Raw genomic sequence first — 26539 nt, forward strand, 5'->3', positions numbered from 1 at the left:
TTATGAAAAGGTTACATTTTAAAAATATGGAAACTTCCACTACCTGATCATGAACAATTTAATTTCTAGCATAGTTAACTTTTAATGTAGCTATACATATTATTAACGTAAAATGATTATTTCAAGTGTCTTTGGTGATAGAAGAGAAATGCAACTGATTTTTGGAATACCACACTCCTGACAGCTGCATTGCTAAAATAACTTATTAAATCTAATAGTTTATCTCTAAGTTATTTGTTGCTATTTTCCATTGATAATTCGTTTACAAATTATAACCTCTTTTATTTCTTTGTTTTCCCTATTGTATGCACTAGCCAAGACTTGCAATAAGAAATATAGTATTTTTTGCCTTTTTGTTGATTTCAGAGGGAAAGTTTTAAAAGCTTTTATGTAGATATTCAATTTAATTACAGATGTAGTTTGATTAATAGATCCATATTCATATTCCTTATTTCTGCTCCCATTATTTTTGTTAAAAGATGCATTTCTACTTATATGGCCATTTCACTTAAATTTTCATTTTTAATGTCTTAACCTTGTTTCTTACATCCTCTAATAATTTTTAATATTTGTTATTATTTTAGTAATACCACTTTTGAAATTTCTGATCTTGGTTAATTGATATTTCTTCACTATCCTTGATAAGTTTCACCAGAAATATATCAATTTTAATACTCTTTTCAAAGGATTTTACCTGAATTGTTCCCCTTTTTCATGTTTACTTTTTTAATTCATTGCTTTTCATGTCTTTATTATTTGTTTCAATCTGCTTCCTTTGCTTTCACCTATTTAATTATAATATAACTTGTTGACTCAGATGATTATATCCTATTCAGTTTTCCACTTTTAAAACATAACATTAGACTAAAAAATTCCTTCTAAAAATATTTCATACCACTAAAAAATCCAATAATGTGTACAATTATGATATATCAGAACACAGAAAGGTTTATTCTTAGAAATAATGGTTAGGTAAATATCTGAAATTACACTGGCGAAAATAATAGCATTAAGAATAAGATAACGTGATTATCCCCCTGAAATGCATAAAACTACATGATGAAATTCAGTCTACAGTTTGATAAGTACTGTTAGCAAGGTAGGAAGACATTAAGAAAATTAGTGCATTCAATGTATCTGCAAAGATGACAAAATACTCACACATGTGGAAATTACAAAGCATCTCTTGTGGGTAGTATGGCAGAGAATATGTTAGGAAAGGCTGTCCTGCCACAACACAGCACAGATCAGGGTGAATGGAAGGGAAACAAAGGGCCTCCATGAATTAAACCAGCAAAGAAAATAAAAGCTCTGGTCACACAGAGGACAGTGGCTTATTAAAACAGCATTAGGGCTGGATGAATTCTGGGGCTTCTGCACAGTGGGAAAGTGAGCATTAGAAATCACAGTGAAGAAAGACATCTGAAAAGTGCCAGCAGCCTATGAACAGAAGAGAACCCTGTTAATGACTTGTTGATGAAAAATGTATCCAATGTAAGCCCATAGAATTTCCAGAAAATAAAAACAAAAAGAAACATTGTCTTGTCAACAGAACAAATTGAAAAAAGCTTGTGGCGGTGATAGTCATGAAATAAAATAAATAAATAAATCCAAATTTTAAAAATAGAGCCACATATAATATGGAGTGAATAGAAAAGTAAGTTATAAAATTCATGAATGAAATGTCTCAGAAGCTACAATGTGATGTTTAAGCATAGCAAAAAAAGCAAGGATTATGCTTATTTAAACAGATATGACAAAGTCATGAAATAAAATATACGCCATGGAAACTCCATGAGAAGAAATTGAAACCTTATCTTCCGTAGGAATCGCTTTGAGAAGGGTAATTAGGGACTTCCAGAATGCAGTGGAGCATGGCCAGAAGCCAGACAAAAGGATCTGGTTCGGTTCCCGCCTGTGTGAACAAAGGAGATGTTAGGTTGAATATCCGCCATATTGGACAGGAGGAATAAAGTCATAGCTCCTACAGAAAGTGTCCGCTGCGCTGCCTGGTGTGGAATTATGTAGGAACAAAGAGTCAGAGCATATGTGGGAGCGGGGAGGAAGGAAATAGAGATGCACACTTCCCTGTAAAAAGGCCAAAGTACCAGTGCCGAACTCCGGGACACAAGCCCTGCAAAATAAGATACGGGAGAGGTGTGGCAGGGCTTTTTTTTGGGGGGTGGGGTGGGGTGGGGGCATAAAGAGCCATGGAAGAGGTCCTAGCTCTCTTAGATGCCCACACTGCCCCTGGGGCCCAGGACAGGTCTGGGGCAGCAGTGTGTGGGGGGGGATGGGGGGGAGGCATCTGGGCCTGGCCTCCCTCCAGGGAGTTTGTGGCTTCCGACTCTGCCTCCCTACGTTTGGCTCAGTGTTTTTCCCCCATCCATTGGTATCCGGCCTGGCCCCAGCATCCAGCAGCCCTGAGGCCTGAGAGAGAGGGGCAAGTCCCATTGGCCTGCCGGAGCAAAGCAGTGACAGCTGGACAAAGCAGATCATCTGGAGGTATTATGTACATGGTATGTGCAACGAGGGGGAGAACTGTTGCTACTCTCATGACCTTTCTGGTGGCAGATGGCAAGTGAGGCCTGCACTGAGCATGCTCAGGTCTCTGCCTATAGCTGCCCTGGCGCTGCTGCACAGATGTACCCCTAGACTCAGGAAGTAATCAAAGCCTCCCTGCTCATCCTCTGGCTCCTTGCCTATGATTGGCTCGGCTGCTGAAAGGGGTTTCCATGCCGCCGATACAGACAATGCAGGTCATGGAGCCACTGGAGGAGCAGGTCCAGAAGGCTGGGAGCATGCTGTGGAGTTTTATTCTGGGCAGCCCCTACCGGGGCCACTCACTCCTGTCTGTCCCAGAGGCTCCTGGACAGAGTGGGGTGACTGAGAGGAAACAGATGGTTGTTGTCCTATGGCAACCACTTTGCTGCTATGCTCCCAGGGGAGCGTGCTTTATTGGGGAGAGGGTAGGTACCGCCATGGAGACATATGCAACACGTGTAGGCTGCCGGTCTTGCACTCCACAGATTCTGCCAAGAGGGAAGAGCATAAAGGGCCTGCTCTGAAGCATATGATAAAAGTATGGAACTGGTTGTGGTGAAGCGCAGTGTGGACAAGGTGTGTGGCATCTGCATGGAGGTTGTCTATGAGAAAGCCAGCCATGCCAGCCACCGCTTTGGCATTCTTTCCAACTGCAACCACACCTTCTGTCTGCCCTGTATCCGCAGGTGGAGAAATGCCATAGAGTTTGAGAATGGGATCATCAAGTCCTGCCCACAATGCAGGATCTACTCCAGGCTTGTCATTCCCAGTGAGTACTGGGTGGAGGATGAGGAATAGAAGCAGTACACTTACTCAGCAGTACAAAGAGGCAGTGAGCAAGACAGACTGCATGTATTTTTCTCAAGGCAAGGGGCACTGCCCATACTGAGAGAAATGTTTTTACAAGCATGCATACCCCTAAGGCCATGGAGAGGAGCCTCCTAGGCCAGGTGGTGGGTCATCCAGAACATACTGGGTTCAACTTTCGGAGCTTGTGCAAGTGGAAGCGAGCAACATGCTCCTTAAAAGCAGTAACAAGGAGCTTGTAGCACTTCAGCTGGCCAGTCTGTTGTTTAAACTATTTCCTTCACTGAGTGATGAGTTCTTCTCTGAAGATGAGTGGGCCTTCCTTCATCATGATCTGGAAGAATATTTCAGTTGAAATCTGTAGCATCCTACTGTGGCATGCGGTCTAGTCTATTGAGATTCTGTTTTCTGCTGTTGCCTATTTTCCCTATGTTGACACACCTATTGCTTTCAGGGGATGTTGAGGCAACTCTTATGCAGTATTCCTCTCAGTTTTATTGTCTCTTCTCCAAATCTCTTCTTCTAGGATTTTGGTGTTTCATTGTGTTAAAAATAAGTCCTTGAAGTTATTGTTTTGGTGGCATTAATATTATGCGCAGTTTGTGGTTTATTTTGTCATTACTGTTTTCAGCAGACTCAACTCAATTCTAGTCTAGTGTTTACATAATTTCCACATTCATTTTGAAGTTCCTCAAGTGTAAATATGACAAGGTAAAAGCAGAACTTTTAGTTGAATTAGGAACTTTGTGCTACAACAGCCTTAACAAATGGACCCTCACAGTGTTGTGCAGCTGCTCATGTGTTTGTTTACAATCTGTTCTTGCCTTCATTCTCTTTCAAGTGCACTTGTCAACCTGTGGTAATTTTGTGATTTTGCATTTTACTTGACCAAAACCTAGTATATATGTTTACATGTTTTTATCCTGTCTACCTTGACGTGAAATGATTTGTATTTGGAAGTATATATTTAAGAATGGTATATGTAATATGTATAAATATATGTGTATAAAAGTTATGTATTGGAAAATATACATAAAAGAATGTGCACCATAAAATAATGTGTATGTTTGTGTAATAAAATAAATACACAGTTGAAAGCTGAACATCAAAGCCTGACAGGATTGGCTGTTGTGTGAGTGTGAATTATAGGAATAAGCCATCTGTCTCTTGTACAGATGTCAGTGATTAGCATCTAATTAAAAAGATGATTCAAGTGGGTCTAGCCAAATGTAACAGAGATCTTACAAGACTAACAAAACATGGCATTGGTAATTCTTACGATGTCATTAAGAGCCTCACTGTTTCTATTGTAAATAGAGAAATGTGTGTTCCTATGCAGTCTAGCCACCTCCTCATCCTTCTTTATAACAGCAAGTCCTAGACTCAGACATATAATGGTTTGTATTGATGTCTAAAGTTTGTAGACTTTCCAAACAAAGGGTTTTTGACAAAAATTTTCAACATAAAATTAACAATATTGTAAATGGGAATATAGAATTAAACTATTAAAATCAGTAAGAATACATGAATGGAAACATAAAATAATGAAATACGGAAAGGACCAAAACTAAATACAATATAATATAGAAAATTTATAATGAAAATATACATTAAATATATTAAATTAAATTGGTTTAAAAACTGAAAGCCTGGGATTATTAAAATTAAAATAAAACTATGCTGTTTAAAATGCATACAATATAAAAATATAGAAGCATTAAAAATAGTAGGATGGGAAAGAAACAGAAGTGCTGTGACTTTCTTTGTCATAGACAATGTTTCCATTATATTAAGGATAAACACTTTGGAGATAAAAATGAATGATAAATTATAAATCATCAGGAATATATAGCTGTTCAAATTTTGTATTTAATAACATTGAATTAGATATAGTAATAACTGATAAAAATGGACAGTCTTAAATCCAAACCTTTAGTGGACAATTTATATATATATATATATTTTAGTATCTGAACAAGCAAAGAAAGAATGTGAGAGAGAACAACAGGCTTTTAATCATTTCGCTAATTGACCCATTAGATTACTGTTTGCATAAACTGCTGAATGCACTTCTCTTGGCTGAGATACCTGAAAAATATGCTGGGGGCCTGAGTCCTGAGTTCCAGGTGATTCACCCTGACCTGAATGTCCAAAAAAGGTGGGACATTTATAGAGTTTATACAATATACTAAGTATATTGTATACTAAGTATACTAAGTTACAAAATACTATTTTAATTGCCAGAACTACCTTATGTGGTACTTTCTATAATGTTCTCTCATTATCCTCATGAGATAAATAAGGTAGAGAATTTAAATGTAATTGCTTGCCCAAGAATTTAATTGCTTGCCCATATAGCTATGGGCCATAGCTGTGATGAATGAAACAAGGAATGGAGCTGAAATAGTATATTTCCAGAGCACTTGCACTTACTATGCTCACTGGAAGCAGGTGGACTGGAGGAATATAGCTGTTGGAGAAACATCCATCTGTGGCCTTTAAATATGGATGGTTCAAACAAGTGGGACATACTTGGAGATAAAAACATTCTCACACAATTGGGGAGCCTTGGTGCTCTCATCTATAGGTTGCCAGCTCGGTGTTTTTTTAGGCTGCTGCTCAGAATGTGCTCCAGCCTCCTATAGTTTTACACTGCCTCTCCCTTCTTCTATGATTGCTGATTCTCTGAGTAAGTACCTCAGTCTGTTTGGCTGGGCTTTTTCCCATATTACTTCTTTCTTTATTTCTCTTAACAAAATAATTCATCAGTCTGGAGACCTGCAATGCCTGAGTATCACTGACATATAAGATGATTGATTCCAAATGAATTCCAAACATCTGAGGCCTCTTCCCCATAGTAATAAAGGGGGAAGATATGTTAGATTTAAGAAAACAACCAAATAATTGGACCAGATGGGGCACTCAAATACTGTGCTGACACCAGTCTTAAAAAGATGAGCTTCTGCAGTGGCTAAGCTGTCGGGAAGAGGTTTTAAGCTGAGTCTGTACAACTGGAAACTTTGTCTGGATGTATATTGCCCAGAATCATGAAATATCATGTTTTTATTCAAATATTATTTTGAAAAAGACAATAATAAAGTGGAGGAGATATATTAAATAGTGTTACAAGGATTAGCAGGAGATAAAGTATTCTTGGGAGATAAACAATAGTTAGAATTCTGACTCTGCATTTTACTAACTATGTATTCTTGCAGGTTAAGCAAGGTACTTAAATTTTCTATACCTCAGTCTCTTCATATGAAAAAATGGGTACAACTGATTTTTTAGTATTATTGTGAGGAATCAAATACAGTCTGGACAAATGACACTGAAATACTTTTTCTCTTAAGTAGCATGCGTAAAAGTGGGATTTTGTGTGTGTTTATACACATGAGAATTGCTTACACAGGAAATAATTTTCTTTTAGACAATCTTTGGAACTTGTGTTAAGGTAACATTATAATTATTTTTGTAGGCAAAGGGCATATAACTCTCACATTTATAAATTTAAAAATACTGAGTATTTTTTTCAGCAAAAATCATTCAGTTAAAAACAAAAATATACTTAAAAAATAATGAGATTCCTAGTTTCCTCATGAGTTCATTCAGAAAGATGTCAAATAACAGACATATCACTGCCATCAAGGTTAGGCAAAGTGATCCCAAGGGCTTTCCCATGAATGGAGCTGGGCCTTTCTTGCTGCAGTCAGGAACAAAAAAGCCCTTGCCACACAAAGGTTTGATCTGTGAGTTATTCAGAATGTGTGCAGCTCCCCTCCCCACAAGGACTGGGGGATTCAGCCCTGGAATCCACAAAGAAGGTGTCATTTTAGCTACAACAAGAAAGTCTGAAGAAAATCAGATTTGCTTTTTCTTCATGTATCTAAATTTGGAGGATATTCACAAATATGCTAAAGGAAAATTACCTAGTAATACCTCCCCTCCAAGATATGGAAACAACTTTGTCTCAGTGCTCACATGTCACTAAATCAGTTTACTGAATTTCACTGATTAACAGGAAAACATTTCCAGTCCACAATTGATGGTGATATTCTCATCAGTTTTGCACTTGCTGGTGTGGTTTCTATTTCTGTAGCTGATGCTAATATACAACCTTACTGTTGGATGGAGTCAGGATGGGGCTAGAAAAAGGAATGTTTGGTCAATAACCCTGCACTAGTGTGAAGATGTAAATTAATACGTGTTATATTTTTGCCATGTGAATATATAGTATATTGCATTTTCCAATATTGATGGAATACTACAAAAAGTGTATAAATAGTTCACAGTGAAGCTGTCAAAAATGTAGATATTTGTGGGGCGCGGTGTCAACGCCATTTACAAGTTGGCGCCTGTTTCCGGCTTTGCCTAGAGCAGCAAACAAGTTCAGCGCACGCGCAATTGTCGGTTGCCCTGTGGCGCGAGCATGCAAACGAAGGGTCCTGCTATGGACTAATGCTTTGGTGGCTCGACAGCTGAGCGGCCTATCCCAGCTTAGGGGTTGTGCTTCTAGGGTATATAGCAGCCTGCGCGCTGCTGGGCTGGGTCTTCCGCATCATGTAAGTCTAAAGGGAACCCCATTAAAGCACTGTCAGAAGAACTCCAGTTGCCGCGTCTTCCTTGCTGGCGAGGCGGGCGCGACAGATATTATAAGTAGTACAGACAATATTCTCTTATTTCAATAAAAGAAATAAAACCATGACCACTCAAAATTTTTTAAATTATCTGTCTTGTAAATATTTTGATAAAAGAGTGAATTCAAACTCATTCAGTAGGATAAAATATAAAAATGAAAAAATATACATACCGTAACCTACAGGATATGGCTGGATCTGTGATTAGAGTAAAATGTAAAATTTTAAACACTAGTTTATATTGTCTAAAGACAAATAGCATAACTAAATTTGAATCCAAATCTAAATTTTGAAGATAACACAACATGAAAAAACACAAACACAACTAAGGTAAACAGAGGCAATTAAGAAGGATTAAAGCAAAATTTAGTAGATCAGAATGTGAAAATATAAAAGTTGCTTTTTTGGTAAAAATTCAATAAACGAACCACTAAGTAACTTAAAAGTGTGGGAGAAAAGACAGTAAATAAAATTTAAAAAATAGAGAATGATAAAAAGGAGGTATTCGAAGCTAAAAAGACTAAAGAAATGGGAGACAAATCTTTTCCTTGTTATGCCTGAGGGAAATACACTTATGAAACAAATTTAACATTTTTCAACATAATTTTCCAAATATCAATCCAGACAACAAAATTTAATATAAGTAAATCTAAATAAACTGATTACTAATAAAAACTTATGGAAGTTCCCTGGGATATACTTACTTTCCCCATACTCCCCCAGCCACCAAAAAACAAAACAAAACAAAACAAAATGAGAAGACGTTGGCCCCTGAAATTTACTAAAACATTTAAATGTATTTGTCTTCCTCCATTTCAACTGGTATAAAAAATATATACCCTAAACTATGTGGATCAAAAACAAAATTGATTTCTCACAACTCTGAAAGGTGGGAAGTCAGATATCATGGTACGGGCAATTTGGTGTTCAGTGAGGGTTACTTCCTGATTCATGGATGATCATCTTCTCATGGCATCCTGACATGGTGGAAAGGACTAGCTAGTTCTCTGGATGCCACTTTTAAAATAATTTTTAATACACAATAATATTTATTAAAGAAATGAAAAGCAATAAATAATTTCCTAAATTACTTACCTTTATTTTCTTTTTAAAGCATAGGCTATTTTTCAGTGGACAAGTGCTTGAAGCAATGCCATATGCTACCATATTTACAGTGAAATTTTTAGGCAAGTTAAACAAAAATACCATATAAACAACAAATAAATCACACATGTATGCACTAGACCACAAAAAGCTGTATATGCCATCTGAATTGGGTATATGGTATATGGTTGTATATACCATCTGAAATGCTATATACCATCTGAAGTTTCATCTGAAATGAAACTGAGAACGCTTTTATGAAGAGCACTAATTCCATTTAATAGGTTGCCACCATTATGACCTAGTCATGCTCCAAAGGTCGTATCTCCTAATACTATCACATTGGCAGGGAGGTTTCAACATAGGCATTTTGAGGAGACATAAATGTCAGTCTATATCACTGTTGTGTTTCAATATGGTGTGTTTGGTTCAGTGAAGTCTCATGTTGAAATTGATTCCAATATTGGAAGTGGGCTTGGAAATTTGGGAACAGATCCTTCATGAATGCCTTGGTGCCATTCTCACATGAACATATGAATTCTCACTCATAGTTCCTGAGAGAACTGGAACTAGCTGTTGAAAAGAGCCTGGAAGCTACACCACCTCTCACTTGCTTCCTCTCCTAACATATGATGCTGCTACTTTTCTCCTTCCACCATGAATGGTAGATGCCTGAAGTCTTCACTAAAAGCAGATGTTGACACCATGAATCTTATTCAGTCACCAGAACCATAAGCCAAATAAATTTCTTTATAAATTACCCAGCCTCAGGTATCCCTTTAGGACATAATTGGACTAAGACAGAAAATTGATATCAAGGTGTGTGGTTTGCTATAAAGATACCCAAAAATGTGGAAGCAGCTTTGGAAATATGTAATGTGCGAAGGTTGAGAGAGTTTAGAGGACTCAAAAGAAAAGAGGTAGATGAAAAAAAGTTCATCTCATCTAAGAAACTGGTTATGTAGTTGAGAACAAAACACTGATTAAATATAAACAATAAAGGCCATTATCAGGAGGTCTCAGATAGAGATGAGGAACTTGTTGGGAAATGGAGCAAAGTTTAAGATACTGGGCTATAAAGACAATGGACACCTTTTAGCTTCTGTTTACTGCTTGTTTGCTAACCACAAGGCATTATGAGTACATTATGGGATGCAGAGGAAAAAAAAAACAACGCAGAAATCGGAGTCTCTCAGCTAGGACCCAGAATAGGTTAGAGCCTATTAGGGGAAGGATGAAGTAAGAATAACTGTGCGGGCGGATGCATGACCAGTGTGTAAACAACTGAGTTATAAAAAGGGGACTAACACACAAAGGAGGGTCCCTGCCGGAGAAGAGGCCACTGCGCTGGCACTCTGGGGACTTGGACCCTAGCTCAAGCTAGACAATAAAACTTCTTTTAATAATTACAGCCTCGGTGACTCTGTCTCTCTGTCCTGTGGCCTTGTGAATCTCGAATATAACATTTGGGGGCTCGTCCGGGATTCCCGCAGACTGCTGGATAAGACGCAGAGCCAAAAAATGAGTGTATAGATTAAAGCCCCAGACTAGTGGACTGGCATTAAGACCTGGGCGGATGCACTGGTGGGTCGCCAGTGGAGGCAAGACAGAGACGTCTGCTGGCCTCCTTAGAATCCCAGTGGCTGACCTTAGAGCTGGAGGCTCGGTTAAAAGGGGACCGGGGAGAGGTTCTGGAATAAGTGGGCCATTTTGTTTTGTTTGTTTGGGTTTTTTTTGTTGTTGTTGTTTATTCATCTGTTTAATCATTTTGTTACTTGTGCCTCATTTGTCTAGTCTTTTCACCTGTGTGATTGTGCGAGTGATTTTTGTCCTGTGTCTAAAATTACCTCTTCTTTTCAGAAATAGGACAAACTCTGATGACGCTGTTGTCTATCCTCGTGAGTCACTTTAAGAATGTGAGAGAGAGGGCACAGGATCTATCCTTAGAGGTTAAAAAAAACAAAAAAGCTTATCACTCTTTGTGAAGGAGAGTGGCCTAAGTTTAGGGTGAGATGGCCCAAGGAGGGCTCTTTTAATGCCTCCCTCATCAAAAAAGTAAAAGGGGTGATGTTTGGCCGCCATGGCCATCCCAATCAAATTCTTTACATTGTGGTCTGGCAGGGTTTGGTCCAGGACCCCCCACCCTGGCTAAAGACCCTCCTGCCTGCCCCTAAGGAAAAGGCCAAGATTTTGGCTGCTAAAGGTGTGAAGAAGGGTGAGATGCAAGACTCACTCTGCTGGCACCTCCCCTGTGATGCCGGACTCAAATCTGTACCCAGATTTAACAGAGTTAAAGTAGAATGCGCCCCCTGCCCTATAATTTCTCGGTGGTGGTGCTCGACCCTGCCCCCTTGGTGGTGGTGGCGGAGCCTGCACACTCGCCCCTCCTGGCGCCCCTCCCCGTGGTGCTTGACCCGCCTCCCTGGTAGTGTCAGCGCCTGCACCTGAGGTGCCTATAGCCACTTGGTACCGCTGATGGATAGACCAGCTTACAGAACTAGGCAGAGGACTGGACGGGCTCCAGATCCGGAGCCTATGAGGGCACTCCCCCTGAAAGCGGCGGAACCCCCTGGAGCAGATGAGGAACAGACATACCAGTACTGGCTCTTCTCCACCAGTGACCTCTACAATTAGAAATCCCAAAATACAATTTTTTCTGAAAATCCGAGGGATTTAATTAACCTTTTAGATTTGGTCCTTTTTACACACCAGCCCACTTGGGATGATTGCCAACAGTTGCTCAAGGTACTTTTTACAACTGAAGAGAGAGAGAAAATCTAAGCGGAAGCACAGAAGCTGGTTCCAGGAAAGGACGGCAGACCTACCATTAACCCCCGAGTCATCGACCAGACCTTTCCTCTGGAACAGCCACCCTGGGATTACAATGAGGCTGAAGGTAGGGCGCATCTCCAGGTCTACCGCCAGACTCTGATGGCCAGTCTCTGAGCAGTGGCACGGAAGCCAACCAATTTGGCTAAGGTAGGAGATGTCCATCAGAGGCCTGAAGAAAGTCTAGTAGCTTACCTAGAGAGAATTATAGAAGCCTTTCGGCAGTACACTCCGATAGATCCCACCGTAGAAGACAGTAAAGCGGCCGTCATGATAGCCATTGTAAATCAGGCAGCCCCAGACATTAGGCAAAAAGTGCAAAGAATAGATAAGCTGTGCAAGAAAAGTCTACAAGACTTGGTAGAGGTGGCATAAAAAGTATATAATAAAAGGAAAATGCCCGAAGAGAAGTTAGAGAGACTAACATTAAAAAATAGAAAGTTTCAAGCAGGCGAGGCGTGCAAGGCGAACAAAAAAATGGCCAAGATCCTACTCGCAGCTACAAAAAGAGGTCAGCTAGGGGCAAGAGGCCAGGAGTGACCCCAGAGGGAGAGGCTAGGCAAAGATCAGTGCACCAATTGCAAAGAGCATGGACACTGGGCTAAAAATTGCCCCAAGAGAAAGGGGGGAGATAGAGCTTAAACCTCCTAGAAAGTTATGGTGCTGGGGCAAATAGAAGATGAATAGCGGGGACAGAGTTCGGTTCCCCTCCCCAAGCCCAAGGTAACTTTACTACTGGAAGGGAGCCCAGTCAGTTTCCTAGTAGACATAGGGGCAGAACATTCGGTGATTACTGAAACCATAACAAAACTGTCTAATATGACTAGCTAGGTGCAGGAGGCAACTGGAACCAAGCCCTACCAATGGACCACATGGAAAAAGTTAGACTTAAGTTCAGGACAAGTGAGTCACGCCTTCATGGTCATTCCAGAGTGCCCCACCCCATTATTAAAGAGGTCACACTCACAAAATTAAAACCCCGTATTTACTTTGAAGAAAAAATAATAATAATAACTAATGATAAAGGCAACCTTATTAGCAGCCCCTGGGTCACTCAAATCTTGACCTTGCCACAGGCAGATGAGTATAGACTATACCAGCCCATGAGAGGACAGAAAAAAAGACGTAGAGCACTGGCTCCGTGAATTTCCCAAAGCTTGGGCTGAAACAAGGGGTGCAGGGTGGGCAAAGCATTGGCCACCTCTATACATTGAGTTAAAACCAGGGGCTGATCCAGCCCAAGTTAGACAGTACCCCATGCCCCTGGAGGCTAGAGTGAGAATAATGCCCCACATTCAATGGCTCCTAGACACCGGAATTCTCCAGAGGTGCCAGTCAGCCTAGAATACTCCTTTGTTGCCAGTGAAAAAACTGGGTGAAAAAGATTATTGGGCTGTGCAGGACCTCAGGGAGGTCAACATGCGTGTCCTATACATCCACCCTACAGTTCCAAACCCATACACCCTACGAAGCTCCCTTTCTCCAACACAGATTTGGTACACTGTCCTAGATTTAAAAGATGCCTTTTTCAGCCTAGCCATAGCCCTGCACAGCCAAGAAATATTTGCCTTTGAGTGGCAGGACAAAGAGAGATCCAGGGGCAGCTAACTTAGACAAGACTGCCCCAGGGGTTTAAGAACTCGCCCACCTTGTTCAACGAGGCCTTTCACAAAGACCTGGGTGAGTACCGTGCCAACCACCCAGAGGTGACCCTGCTGAAGTATGTAGATGATTTACCATTAGCTGCTCCAACCCTTCAGACCTGCCTGGAGAGCACCAAAGACTTACTCAGAGTGTTAGGGGAAATGGGCTACAGGGCTAGTGCCCAAAAGGCCCAGATTTGCAAAGATGAAGTCACCTATTTAAGGTATAAAATTAAGGGAGGCCAAAAGTGGCTAACAAAAACAATAAAACAGACTGTGCTTAAAATATCCACCCCGACCTCATGTCGAAAAGTGCGAGAATTCCTAGGGTAAGTGGGATACTGCCACCTCTAGATTCCGGAGTTAGCAAAAAAGGCTCGACCATTGTATAAAGGGTGCAAGGCAGGGCAAACATAAAAATGGACAGTGCAAATAGAGGGTGCCTTTTGAGCCTTGAGAACAGCTATGTTAGAGGCTCCAGCTCTGGCGCTCCCTGATCCCACAAAAAAATTCCACCCATTTGTAGATGAGAAGAAGAGAATAGCCAAGAGAGTGCTCACACAGGCACTAGGACCTTGGAGGCGCGCATTAGCGTACCTGTCAAAAAAACTAGACCCGGTAAGGGCGGGATGGCCGGCTTGCCTGCGAATCATGTGGCTACTGCCTTACTAGTCAAAGACACTGATAAGCTCACCCTGGGTCAGCATTTACAGATTACCACCCCTCACACCATAGAGAGGATCCTGAAGCAGCCGCCAGGACAATAGATTACAAATGCGAAGCTGACTCACTACCAGGGGCTTCTGTTGGACACTCCTCGCATTGAGTTCCGGACTCCTGCCATCCTGAACCCAGCCACACTCCTGCTGGATCCCGAGCTGGAAACACCTGAACATAGTTGCCTTGAGATCCTGGCCGAGACCCAGATGGCCAGGAAAAATCTAAAAGACCACCCTCTTCCAAACAGCGACCTGACCTGGTTCACTGATGAGAGCAACTTTGTTCAGGACAGACACAGGTATACGGAGATGGCTACAGTGAATGAGCAAGATAATCTTATCTGGGCATCATGCCTCCCACAGGGGACATCGGCCCCAAAGGCAGAACTAGTGGCATTGACAGAAGCCCTCTGCCGGGCCCAAGAAAAGAGGCTGACTGTATACACTGACCGTTGCTATGCCTTTGGGACAGTACACATACATGGGGCTCTCTAGAAAGAAAAAAGTTTCTTCACGGCAGAGGGCAGAAAAATCAAACATAAGCCTGAAATACTTCAGCTGCTAGAAGCCATTTTGTTGCCAAAAGCAGTGGCAGTAGTCCACATTCTGGGACACCAAAAGGGGGATTCTTTTAAAGCCCGGGGCAACCAGGCTACAGACGCTGAGGCAAAAAGGGCTGCAGAGAAACCAGCACTAACAAATGTTCTATATTTGAGCTTGCCACCTCCTGGGATGAGAAAGATGCCCCCCCAACCAGATTATTCCAGCACAGATATAACCTTCCCCCCCCAAAAAAAAAAAAAACCTGCAGGCAACACAGAGTAAAGATGGTTGGGTCCAAAATAGAGAGCATCGCCTAGTAGTTCCTAAAGCCTTGGAGAACCACCTACTAAGACACTTGCACCAGACGACGCATCTGGGAAAAAAAAAAAAAAAGATGCTACAGTTGCTAGACACTGCACAAATCAAATTCAAATCACAAAGAAAAATAGTAGAAGACGTTGTCCAGAACTGCCGTGTCTGCCAGGTTATGCAGTCAGAGAGGATCAAAGAGACCCATGTAGGTACCAGGGAGTGGAGAAGGCAACCAGGATTATTTTGAGAAATAGATTTTACAGAAGTAAAACCCAAAATATATGGGTACAGGTATTTGTTGGTCATGGTAGACACCTTTTCAGGGTAAATAAAAGCTTTTCCTACTAAAAGAGAGACTGCCTTAATAGTAACAAAAAAATATATTAGAAGAAATAATGCCCAGGTACGAGCTGCCAGAGAGCATAAGATCTGACAATGGGCCAGCCTTCACAAGTCATGTCAGTCAAGGGCTAGCCTGAGCACTGGGGGCAAATTAAAAGTTACATTGTGCATATAATCCCCAGAGCTCAGGGCAGGTAAAAAAAATAAACAGAACCCTAAAAGAGATCTTAACTAAATTGGTCCTAGAACCTGGTGAGAACTGGGTAACCCTCCTTCCCTTCACCCTGTTTCAAGCCCAGAACACCCCTTACCATTTGGGCCTAACCCCCTTTAAATTTGTATATGGTAGCCCTCCACCTGTAATCCCTAGGGTGAGCCCTGAGGCTCTCCCAGAACACCCTAAAGAGGTACTTCAGGCTGTACAAGCTCTGCAATGTGTTCACAGCCAAGTGAGGCTGGCCCTCCAGGCCATCTACCAGACAACTGGGCCAAAGAGTGAGAGTATTAAACACTTGTATCACCATCATCAGCCAGGGGATTGGGTGTGGATAAAACGGCATAACAATAAAACCCTAGAGCCTAAATAAAAAAGACCCTTTCAAATTATTCTTGTTACCCCCACTGCTCTTAAGGTTGAAGAGGTAGCAACCTAGATCCACCACTCCCACGTGAGACCGGCTGGTGAGGATGAGCAGAAGCAACAACAAGATGAGTAGAGAGTGACAGCAGACCTCACAAATCCACTAAAGACCAGGCTGACCCGTGTGCGTCTGCAGAATAAATGAGACTATTGACTCAAATTCTGGTAGAACTGCTGATTGCCCTTCTAAGACTCAGACTGGGACTAGTTACCCCAAAGATTGAGACTAAGCTGCAAAAATGGGGTTTGGTATTGTTCTATGTTTCATACGCAAGTGCATTATAAATATCCTGCTCTTAAACCAAAGTTTTGCAGTTGTAATTAATAATGAGAACCTGCATCTGCCATATAAACTTACATGGGAAATAACGAACTTAAAAACCCATGAGGTATACAATAGCACCTCAAGGGCAGAGCCACTAAACACCTAGTGGCCAGATTTATATTTCAACTTAAAAAAGTCAGTCCCTTAAAAAAGCCAGCACAGACAGTGGCGATATCCTCGGAGGCCCCGCTGCTGCCCCAATCCCCAGTTCTTGGGTAACTGGATCATCGAGAAAAGACGTAGAATGGACCTCTATGAGCCAAAATGAGTTTTACGCCTGTCCGGGTTTCCAACCCCCTCAGGAAAACAGTCAGTGTGGGGGTATTAAAGGTTATTATTGTGCCAAATGGTGGTGTGTGACCATAAATGACAAAGAGTAAAAATGGTAGATACAACCTCTTTTCATTAAAATGTCCTATGTCCAACCTTATACTAAAAACAGGTATGCCAGAAACTATAACCTGATACAAATAAAATTTACAGAAGAGAGAAAAAAAGATAAAAGATAAATGTCAGGGCTGTCCTAAAAAATATGCCTCTATCAAAGGTCGTATCTCTGCTCCATAATACAAATCAAACTTAAAGTGGCTCCCATCACAGGTGCTATAAGGCCTAACCCAGAGGTACAAGTGTAAAAAAAAAAAAAAAAAAAAGCAAAACAGACCAACTCCACAGCCAGCAGTCTCTTATCCACAACTCGCCGAGGCAGAAACTGTAAGTCAGGTCATCCCTAAAGGTCAAAACACCCCTAAAGCAAAAAAAAAAAAAAAAAAAAAAAAAAAAAAAACAAGACTCCCTATAAAATATGCTGACAACAGCATATGAGACTTTAAACCATACTAAACCAGCCCTCACGGAGGCGTTCTGGTTATGTTATGATATCAGACCTCCTTTCTATAAAGCAGTAAAAATAGCTATCCCCTTTAGCCAGTCAAGAAAAAAAAAATCCCAAGTCTTGTAAATAAAACCACAAGAGACCGAGACTAACTCTTCCAACAGTCACCGGAAATAAAACCTGCATTAAAAAGGTGCCCGATAGCCACACACAGCTTTGTGCTGAGGTTCACCCTACCATAGACCAGACCAGTGAAGTAAAATGGCTGGTCCCAGCACTCAACGGTGGTAGGTCTGTTCAAAAACAGGCCTAACCCCCTACCTAAGCCTATCAGTCTTCAATGAGTCTAAAAAACACTGCATTATGGTACTAGTGTTCCCTAAGGTCATCTATCAACAACAACAACAAAAAAACACCATCTATGCTGCTTGGACCAGAGAAAAAAAAAGACTCCAACTTAATTAAACAAACGACAAATAAAAGATCCTTTCACAGCAATAACCTTAGCTACTCTTTTTGGCCTGGGGGCAATAAGAGCAAGGACAGGCATCTCATCCTTGGCAGTACAGCATAGGGGGTTCAATAGCTTAAAGGCCGCCATAGACAAAGACATAGCCAAAATTAAAGAGTCCATCTCCCATTTAAAAAAAATCCCTAACTTTGTTGTCCGAAGTAGTGCTGCAGAACCAGAAGAGGCTAGACTTAGTATTCCTCCACCGGGCGGGGGTATCTGCGGCCCTAAGAGAAGAGTGCTGCTTCTATGCAGACCATACTGAAATAGTTTAAAAGTCCATGGCAAAGGTCAAGAAAAGACTTGCCTGACTGAAACTAGAGCGTGAGCAACAACAAACATAGTTTAAATTTAAGTCATGGTTCAACAGTTCCCTGTGGTTAACTACCCTGCTATCTACCTTGTTGAAACCTATAATAGTGCTCATGCTCATCCTCACCTTTGGGCCATGTATTTTGAATAGGTTAGTCACTTTCATAAAAAAAAAAAAAAACCAAAAACAAATAAATACTGTGCAGTTAATAATACTATAGCAGCAATACCAAAGGGTGCTTAAAAATAAAAGAGATACAAGACCCTAGATAGGAGCAAAAATGCTCATAAGAACCAAGAGAAAGGGGGGAATGTAAGATACTGGGCTATAAAGACAATGGACGCCTTTTAGCTTCTGTTTACTGCTTGTTTGCTAACCGCAAGGCATTATGAGTACATTATGGGATGCAGAGGAAAAAAACAGAGAACGCGGAAACCGGACTCTCAGCTAGGACCCAGAATAGGTTAGAGCCTATCAGGGGCAGGATGAAGTAAGAATCACTGTGAGGGCGGATGCATGACCAGTGTGTAAACAACTGAGTTATAAAAAGGGGACCAACACAAAAAGGAGGGTCCCTGCCTGGAAAAGAGGCCACTGTGCTGGCATTCTGGGGGCTCGGACTCTAGCTCGAGCTAGACAATAAAACTCCTTTTAATAATTACAGCCTCGGTGACTCTGTCTCTCTGTCTTGTGGCCTTGTGAATCTCAAATATAACAAAAGGTCACCCTTGTTATACTTTAGCAAAGAAGTTGGCTGCATTCTGCATACTCTAGAGCCTTGTGGAAGACCAAACCTAAGAGTGATGACCTAGTGTACCTGGGCAGAAGAAATATCTAAAGAACAAAACATTCAAAAAGTAGTGTGTCTTCTTCTAACAACTTACTGTAAGATATGGGAGCAAAGAAATGATCTACAGTGGGAACTTATGACTAAAAGGGAAGCAGATCTTAAATACTTGGAAAGTTAGTAGGCTGGCCAGGTGGCATAGAAGGAAAGCATGTTTAGGTGAGGAAACCAAAGGTGCTGTGGGAACAAGCACTAGCTAGTGAGATTAGCAGGGGTACAAAAGAGCCAGTTTCTAATAGTCAGAACAATGGGAAAATGACCCTGAGGCATGCAAGAAATCTTTGAAGTAGCCCTTCCCATCCAAGGCTCAAGAACCTGGGAGGATAAAATGGTTTCCAGGGCCCAAACCCAGAGTGCTGCTGACCTGTGCAACCTCAGGAGACTACTTCCTACATCCAGTCCATTTTGGCTCCAGCTGAGGCCCAAAGGGCCCCAGGTACTAAGGCAACTGCTCCAGAGGACACAAGACATAATCCTTGGCAGCTTCCACATGGTGCGAAGTCTGTAGGTGCACAGAAAGGAATAGTGGTGGAGGCTTGCCAGCTTCCTCCTATATTTCAGAGGATGTGTGAGAATGCCTGGATGCCCAAGAATAAGCCTGTTACAGAGATAGAGTCACTACAGAAAACCTCCACTAGGGCAATGATGAGTAGAAATGTGGGGTTGGAGCCCTCACACACAGTCCCCATCCAGGCACTGCCTAATGGGGGTGTGGAAGCATAGCTGCTGTCTTCCAGACTGCAGAATTACAGAGCCAACAGCAGTATGTACTCTTATCCTATAAAAGCCACAGGTGTTGGGTTCCAATCAATGATAGCAGCTCTTTGGGTTGTGCCTAGCAAAGCCATGGGGACAAGGCTGCCCAAAGCTTTGGGAACCTTCCCCTTTCACCTTTGTGACCAGGATGTAGGACTTGGAGTCAAGGTAGATGATTTTGGAACTTTGAAATTTAGTACCTGCCTTGCTAAGGTTTAGACTTTGTGTGGACCTATTATCCCTTTCTTTTGTCTGATTATGTTCTTTTGAAATTGGAATGTTTACCCAATAGTTGTTGTAACTTTGTGTCTTGCAAGTAAATCACTTGTTTTTGTTTTGTTGTGTTTTACTTTACAGGCTCACAGCTGTAAGAAACTTGCCTTCATTTTCAGATGAGACTTTGGACTTTTGAATTGGTGAAACAAGTTAAGACTTTGGTGACAGGATGATTGTATTTTTCAATGTGAGCAGGATATAATTTATTGGGGGGCAGGGGCAGAATGCTATGGTTTGCATATGGCTTGTTTGGCCCTGCCAAGACTCATGTTGAAATTTGATCACCAGTGTTGGAGGTAGGGCCTACTGGGAGGTATTTGAGTCAGGGGGACAGATCCCTCATGAATGGCTCAGTGCCATTCTCACAGGATTGAGTAAGTTCTCAGTCTGAGTTCGAAATGTAACTGACGTTATAAAGAGCCAGTAACCTCATTTTCCTCTCTCTTGCTTCCTCTCTTGCTATATGATGCCCATTTCCCTTCCCTTCTTCCATGAGTGGAAGCCTCCCAATACCCTCATCAGAAGCAGATGTTGGCACCATACTTCTTGTTCAGACTCAAGAACTGTGAATAAAATAAACCTCTTTTCTTTATAAATGACCCAGCCTCAGGTATTCCTTTATAGCTACACAAACAGACTAAGACAGACACTATTCCAGAAAGAAAAAGAAAGAATTGTAAATATTGTATGACATATAACATTGGTATGAAAATATTGCCAGTTGTCTTAGTTTACTTTGTGGTGCTACAACAGAATACAAATATCCTTGGCTTATGAAGAGGCTACGTTGCAATAAAACCATTGTAAGTTGAAAATATCATAAGTAAAAAAAAACACTTAATACCCCTATAAACCAATTAAAGATGTCAAAAATTATAAGTCAAACTATTGTAAGTCCAGATGTCCATTGAGTTACAATGGGGATATGTCTCAATAAACCCATCATGAAGTTAAATATTGTAAGTCAGACCATCATGAATTGGGTTTCCTCTATACTGGAGAATGGGTAATATATAATGAAAAGTTATTTATTGGCTCATGGTTCTGGGGGGCTGGGAAATCCAAGATTGAGGTACCAGCATCTAGGGAGGGCTTTCTTGTTTCATTTTCCCCTGGCAGAGGGTCAATGAGAGGGTGAATGAGAATAATAAATTAAACTCGAAGCCTCAAGTCTTTTTATAATTGGCATTAATCCATTCACAAGGGTGTAGTCCTCAAAGAAGGCCCTGTCTCCCAACTCTGTTATATTAGGGATTAAGTTTCCAACACACATTTTTGAGGGGACCATATAGCATAATACAGAAATAAGTAGAGATCAATCTTACGTGATCAATCTTTGTGTCTTGCAAGTAAATCACTTGTTTTTGATTTGTTGTGTTTTACTTTACAGGCTCACAGCTGTAAGAAACTTGCTTTCATTTTCAGATGAGACTTTGGACTTTTGAATTGGTGAAACAAATTAAGACTTTGGTGACAGGATGATTGTATTTTTCAATGTGAGCAGGATATAATTTATTGGGGGGCAGGGGCAGAATGCTATGGTTTGCATATGGCAAGTGTTGAACTTAAGTGTTGAACTGATCAACACTTAAGTCCACATATAGTAATAACATCCATCAGGTGTCGGGCAGATGGGAGTGGGGAGGAGGGCATGGGTATATACACACCTAATGCGTGAGGTGCACACCCTCTGAGTGATGGATACATTTGAAGCTCTGACTCAGATGGGGAAAAGGAAATATATATAACCTAAACATTTCTACCCCTGTAATATGCTGAAATAACATACAGTTTTTTTAAAAAAAATTCAAACATAAATATGAATCCAAAAATGTACAGAAAAACAGGATTTTCTTTTTTTTTATTACTTCATATTATGGGGGTACAGATATTGTTAGGGTTACATATCTTGCCCCTACGCCCCTTCCCCCACCCCACTATGCCAGAGCTTCAAGCGTGTCCAGCCTCCAGGTGGTGCGCACTGAACCCACCATGTAAGTACATACCCTTCCCCTCCTTTCCCCTTCCCCCTGCCCACTTCCTGATTACAGATTTTTTTCCAGACATTTTGGTTACAATGTATATCTTTGCCTTTCCCTAAAAAGTGATAGAGGTAATCCCTCCCCCTCCCACAATGCTGGCCATTTCCTTAAGATGTAGATTCCCCAAAAGATTGGGAGCAAGATGGCGGACGAATAACACCGCCAGACAGAGGGTCTCTGCAGAAAAGACAGATTCTAGCAGAAACTAGAGGAAAGAAGCAAGAAGACGAGCATACAGCGGACAAGGGCCGGAAGGAGGGGTACCTGAGACCCCGGGAGACTCCACGGGAGGAGGCTGCAGAGGAGAACTGGAGGCTGAGACCACCGGAGCAGCCCAGAGACCAGCGGCAAGGGTAGGTGGATCTGCTGTTTCCCCTCCCCTGCATTCGGGACTGCTAGTGGGCTCCCCAGCGGATGGAGAGACCTGCGGACACCAGCCCAGAGACTGCCGCCGCCTGCCAATGGTGAGCCTGTAGCAGACGTGACACCAGGTTCCCAACTTCCTCCGGGCACCTCCTTGTGCACCGACCCGAGCCGCGTGGCAGGCACCATATTGTCTCCCACTCCCCTCCGCCGACCCTACCCACGGCTGCCCAGAGAGACAATACAGCCACCAGCCGGAGGCACCTCCAGGGAACGGGACCTTCCCGTTTGGGACCCCGCCCGCCCTCCCAGGTGCTGCTGGCACCATGTTCCCAGAAAAACGGTGCCGACTCAGAGGCTGAGAGACATAGACCCAGCTTGGGCTCCCTGTGGGTGAATTAGGACCGGAAATCCTCTCCCTGGTGGGAATACAGTTTGAACTCTGGGACCCAGAGGTCGGACCTGCAGACCAGATCCCCTGCACCAAGGGCTAGAATTGCCCGGGGCACAGAAGGGTTATACGTGAACAGCCTACTGAGGTGTGTGTGCCTCCAGGGGCAGATCGGCGTCCTAGAGGGCAACCCTCCTCCCAGGAGGAGGCCATGCGCCCAACCCAGGTGGCGTTCCTGTGCAGGGAACCTCCCCGCGGGCATCACAGTCCGGGGAGGCCTGGTGACTTGTGGTCTGGCCTGCTGGCAGAGGCCCAGGAGTAGCTGCGGAGTTGGGGAGGGTGGAAAGAAGCGAGGCCCGCTCCAGACTGCGGGTCTCAGACAGCCCCACCCCCACACACAGACTTTCTGGCTGAGCGGGACCATTCCAGCCCCGCCCTGAAAGCTTTACCTGGAAGCAGACAAAAGAACTTTGACCCCTGCTAACAGACTGAGGGCAGGCTTACCCAACCCAGCTCCGCCCAGAACGAGAGCTGATAACAGGACTCAAAATTAACACCATAGCCTGTTCCTCCAAGCAAACGCCACCTACTGACAGGGACGGCATCTTGCACAGCCTTTCCACGGCACCCACTGATTCAATATACAGGGAGTGGTCCAAGTTCACCCACAGGCACCACCTAACGCCTCAGAAACTAAACAAGGTGTGTGAATACCCAAACAATAACCTAAAAAAAGAAACAACAACTGATCGACATGGGAAGAAATCAGCGAAAGAACTCAGGAAATATGAAGAACCAAACGGAAAACACACCCACAAAGAGGAGCACCAGCCCTCTAGAAATGGACACCGACCAAAATCAGGCAACCAATATGACAGAAGAGGAATTTCGTATGTGGAACATAAGAACACTCACCCAGCTGCAACAACAACTCAATAACCAACACCAAGAAACCACAAAAAGTCTCCAGGATATGAGAAAAGAAATAGACACATTGAAGAAAAGTGTAACCGAACTCCTGGAAATGAAGAATCAATTCAAGGAACTACAAAATACAGTGGAAAGTCTCAAGAACAGGGTAGATCAAACAGAAGAAAGAATCTCAGAGCTTGAAGATAACACCCTCCAATTAAATAAATCAGTCACAGAAATAGAGCACAGAAACAAGAGAAAAGAGCAAAGCCTACAAGAGCTGTGGGATTATGTGAAGAAACCTAATATGAGGGTCATAGGGTTACAAGAAGGGGAAGAAGACAACACTCAAGGGTTGGACAACCTGATTGAAGATATAATAGAGGAAAATTTCCCAGGCCTTGCTCAAAATCTTGATATACAAGTTCAAGAAGCTCAGAGGACCCCTGGGAGATTCAACGCAAACAGGAAGACGTCACGACATGCAGTCATCAGACTGACCAAAGTATCAACTAAAGAGGCCCTTCTAAGAGCTGTAAGACAAAAAAAGCAAGTAACATACAAGGGAAAGCCAATTCGAATAACATCAGACTTCTCTAATGAGACTTTACAAGCAAGGGGAGACTGGGGCCCCATTCTCACCCTTTTGAAACAAAACAATGCCCAGCCTAGAATCTTATTCCCTGCAAAACTAAGCTTCGTATATGAAGGAGAAATAAAAACATTCTCAGACAAGCAAAGGCTCAGAGAATTCACCAAGACAAGACCAGCCCTACAAGAAGTACTGAAAACAGCGCTACGCATGGAACATCATAATAATAACCCACAAATATAAAAACAACCAAAACACAAAGATATTAAAGGCCAGATATTACAATGGCTCAAGACAGAAATCATAGCAACAACATCGAACCCAACAGAATGATCAGTAATCTACCTTACCTATCAGTTCTCTCAATAAATGTGAATGGCTTAAATTCTCCACTCAAAAGACATAGGCTGACTGAATGGATAAGAAAATACAGGCCAAGTATATGCTGTCTTCAGGAAACACATCTAACCTGCAAGGATGCATATAGACTAAAAATAAAAGGGTGGAGATCAATATTCCAAGCAAATAGAAGCCAGAAGAAGGCTGGTGTGGCAGTTCTAATTTCAGACGATTTAGTTTTTAAACCAACAAAAGTAGTAAAAGACAAAGAGGGTCATTATATAATGGTGAAGGGCACAGTCCAACAAGAAGAGATAACAATTTTAAATATATATGCACCCAACTTAGGTGCACCCAGATTCATAAAGCAAACCTTACTGGAGCTAAGCAAATGGATTAATAGCAACTCCATAATCGCCGGAGATTTCAACACCCCACTGACGGCACGAGACAGATCCTCCAAACAGAAAATTAATAAAGAAATAATGGACTTAAACAAAACTCTAGAACAATTGGGCCTGACAGACATCTACAGAACATTCTACCCCAAATCCACTGAATATACGTTCTTCTCATCAGCTCACGGGACATTCTCTAAGATTGACCATATCCTAGGACACAAAGAAAATCTCAAGAAATTTAAAAAAATAGAAATCATACCATGTACCTTCTCAAATCACAGTGGAATAAAACTAGAAATCAACCCTATGAGAAACTCACATTTCTACACAATAACGTGGAAATTAAACAACCTCCTACTAAATGATTACTTCGTAAATGAAGAAATCAAGACGGAAATAAAAAAGTTCTATGAAGAAAACGACAATGGAGAGACAAGTTATCAACTCCTCTGGGACACAGCTAAAGCAGTTCTGAGAGGAAAGTTTATCTCCATAAATGCCTATAACCAAAAGACAAGAAGATCACAAATAGACAATCTAATGAAACGACTCAAAGAGCTGGAAAAAGAGGAACAGACCAACCCCAAACCCAGCAGAAGAAGTGAAATCAACAAGATCAAATCAGAACTAAATGAAATTGAAAACAGGAAAGCTATTCAGGAGATTAATAAAACATAAAGTTGGTTCTTTGAAAAAATAAACAAAATTGACACACCATTGGCTAAGCTAACGAAAAGCAGAAAAGAGAAATCTCTAATAAGCTCCATCAGGCATAAAAAAGGAGATATCACAACTGATCCCAAAGAGATACAAGATACAATTTATGAATACTACAAAAATCTTTATGCACACAAACTGGAAAATGTGGAGGAAATGGACAAATTTCTAGAAACACACAGCCTCCCTAGGCTCAACCAGGAAGAAATAGATTCCCTGAACAGACCAATCTCAACAGCTGAAATAGAAACAGCAATTAAAAATCTCCCTAAAAAGAAAAGTCCCGGTCCAGATGGCTTCACACCTGAATTTTACCATACTTACAAAGAAGAACTAGTACCTATCTTGCAGAAACTATTCCACAACATCGAGAAGAACGGAAACCTCCCCGACACCTTTTATGAAGCGAATATTACTCTGATGCCAAAACCAGGAAAGGATGCAAGAAAAAAAGAAAACTACAGACCAATATCCCTAATGAATATAGATGCAAAAATTTTCAACAAAATCTTAGCTAACCGAATCCAGACACTTATCAAAAAAATAATCCACCACGACCAAGTGGGCTTCATCCCAGGGATGCAGGGATGGTTCAACATACGTAAATCTATAAATGCAATTCACCACATAAACAGAAGCAAAAACAAAGACCACATGATTCTTTCAATAGATGCAGAAAAAGCTTTTGACAAAATTCAACACCCTTTCATGATACGGACACTTAAGAAAATAGGCATAGAAGGGACATACCTAAAAATGATACAAGCCATATATGACAGACCCATAGCCAACATCATACTGA

The 26539-nt window shown here is 41.7% G+C and overlaps 1 long non-coding RNA gene across 1 annotated transcript; it reads left to right on the forward strand.

Moving 5' to 3' along the window:
- Positions 1–2215: 2215 nt before the first annotated feature.
- On the forward strand, positions 2216–17232 carry LOC142871909 (uncharacterized). The gene is made up of 2 exons (XR_012920097.1): positions 2216–2519; positions 3231–17232. It is a non-coding gene; the product is annotated as an uncharacterized LOC142871909 (long non-coding RNA).
- Positions 17233–26539: the final 9307 nt, after the last annotated feature.

Source organism: Microcebus murinus, chromosome 7 (assembly GCF_040939455.1).
Source record: "Microcebus murinus isolate Inina chromosome 7, M.murinus_Inina_mat1.0, whole genome shotgun sequence".
Taxonomy (NCBI): domain Eukaryota; kingdom Metazoa; phylum Chordata; class Mammalia; order Primates; family Cheirogaleidae; genus Microcebus; species Microcebus murinus.